Genomic DNA, 2,592 nt, shown 5'->3' on the forward strand with positions numbered 1-2,592 from the left:
GGAGGGTTCCCCTTTCTCTATCTTGTGTAGTAGTGCCAATAGATTGGTACCAATTTTCATTGAACGTCTGTTAGAATTCTGTTATGAATCTGGCTCTGGACCTTTTTTTGATGGTAATTTTAAATTACCATTTCAAACTTGCTGCTTTTATTTATTTTTTCAGGGTTTCAAATTTTTTTTTTTTTTTTTTTTTTTCTTTTTTGAGACAGAGTCTCCCTCTGTTGTCCCTGCTGGAGTGCAGTGGCGCGATTTCAGCTCACTGCAAGCTCTGCCTCCTGGGTTCACGCCATTCTCCTGCCTCAGCCTCCTGAGTAGCTGGGACTACAGGCGCCCACCACCACGCCCGGTTAATGTTTTGTATTTTTAGCAGAGATGGGGTTTCACCATGTTAGCCAGGATGGTCTCCATCTCCTGACCTCGTGATCCGCCTGGCCTCCCAGAGTGCTGGGATTACAGGTGTGAGCCACCGCGCCCGGATCTTTTTTATTTAATCTAGGAAGGTTATGTCTTTCCAGGAATTTATCCATCTCTTTTAGGTTTTCTAGTTTGTATGCAAAAAAACGTACATAGTAGCTTTGAATGATCTTTTCCATTTCTGTGATGTCAGTTGTAATATCTCCTGTTTCATTTCTTATTGAGCTTATTTGGATTTTCTCTCTCCTTTTCTTGGTTATTTTTGCTAATAGTCTATCAATTTCATTTATCTTTTCAAAGAACTAGCTTTTTGTTTCATTTATCTTTTGTAATTTTTGTTGTTTCAATTTCATTTAGTTCTTATCTTGGTTATTTCCTTTCTTCTGCGAGGTTTGGGTTTGGTTTGTTCTTGTTTCTCTGGTTCCTTGAGGTGTGGCCTTAGATTGTCTGTGCTCCTTCAGACACTTCAATGTACGTGTTTAGGGCTATGAACTTTCCTCTTAGCACTGCCTTTGCTGTATCCCAGAGGTGTTGATAGGTTGTGTCACTATTGTCATGCAGTTCAAATAATTTTAATTTCCATCTTGATTTCACTTTTGACCCAATGATCATTCAGGAGCAGGTTATTTAATTTCCATGTATTTGCATGGTTTTGAAGGTTCCTTTTGGAGTTGAGTTACAGTTTTATTCCACTGTGGTCTGAGAGAGTGCTTGATGTAATTTCAACTTTTTAAAATTTATTGAGGCTCGTTTTGTGACCTATCATATGGTCCATCTTGAAGACAGTTCCCTTGACTGTTGAATAGAATGTATATTCTGTGGTTGCTGGATGGAATGCTCTGTTTATATCTGTTAAGTCCATTTGTTCCAGGGTATAGTTTAAATCTATTGTTTCTTTGTTGGCTTTCTGTCTTGATGACCTGTCTAGTGCTGTCTCTGGAGTATTGAAGTGCCTTACTATTTTTGTGTTGCTGTCTATCTCATTTCTTAGGTCTATTGGTAAGTGTTTTATAAATTTTGGAGCTCCAGTATTAGGTGCGTATATGTTTAGGATTATGAAATTTTCCTGTTGGACAAGGATTGTGATATTTTCCTGTGGGACAAGGCCTTTCATCGTTATATAATGTCCCTTTTTCTATTTCTTTTTAACTGCTCTTACTTTAAAGTTTGTTTTATCTGATATAAGAATACCTACTCCTGCTCACTTTTAGTGTCCATTTATATGAAATGTCTTTTTCCACCCCTTTACCTTAAGTTTATGTGAGTCCTTCTGTGTTAGGTGAGTCTTTTGAAGGCAGCAGATAGTTGGGCCGGTGAATTCTTACCCATTCTACAATTCTGCATCTTTTAAGTGGAGCATTTAGGCCATTTACATTCAATGTTAGCATTGAGATGTAAGGTACCATTCCATTCATTGTGCTATTTGTTTTCTATATACCTTGCTTTTTTGTTTTTGTTTTTTTAAATTGTATTTTTGTGTTATAGGTTCTGTGAGATTTATACTTAAAGAGGTTTGGTTTTGATGTGTTTCCAGGATTTGTTTCAAGATTTAGAGCTCCTTTTAGCAGTTCTTTTAGTGGTGGCTTGGTAATGGTGAATCCTCTCAGCATTTGTTTGTCTGAAAATGACTGTATCTTTCCTTTATATATGAAAGTTTTGCTGGATACAAAATTCTTAGCTGATAATTGTTTTGTTTGAGGAGGCTAAAAATAGGGCCCCAATGTCCTCTAGCTTGTAGAGTTTCTTCTGAGAAACCTGCTGTTAATCTGATAGGTTTTGCTTTATAGGTTACCTGGTGCTTTCATCTCACAGCTGTTAAGTTTCTTTCCTCCATCCTAACTTTAGATAACCTGATGACAATTTACCTAGGTGATGATTTTTTTGCAATGAATTTCCCAGGTGTTCCTTGTGCTTCTTGTATTTGGATGTCTAGGTCTCTAGCAAAGCTGGAGAAGTTTTCCTTGATTATTCCCCCAAATATGTTTTCCAAACTCTCAGATTTCTCTTCTTCCTCAGGAATACTAATTATTCTTAGGTTTGGTCATTTGACATAATTCCAGACTTCCTGGAGACTTTGTTCATATTTTCTTATTCTTTTTTCTTTTTCTTTGTTGGATTGGGTTAATTCAAAGACCTTTTCTTTGATCTCCGAATTTCTTTCTTCTACTTGTTTGATTA

Source organism: Rhinopithecus bieti, unplaced genomic scaffold (genome assembly GCF_001698545.2).
Source record: "Rhinopithecus bieti isolate Rb0 unplaced genomic scaffold, ASM169854v2 scaffold_23569, whole genome shotgun sequence".
NCBI lineage: Eukaryota > Metazoa > Chordata > Mammalia > Primates > Cercopithecidae > Rhinopithecus > Rhinopithecus bieti.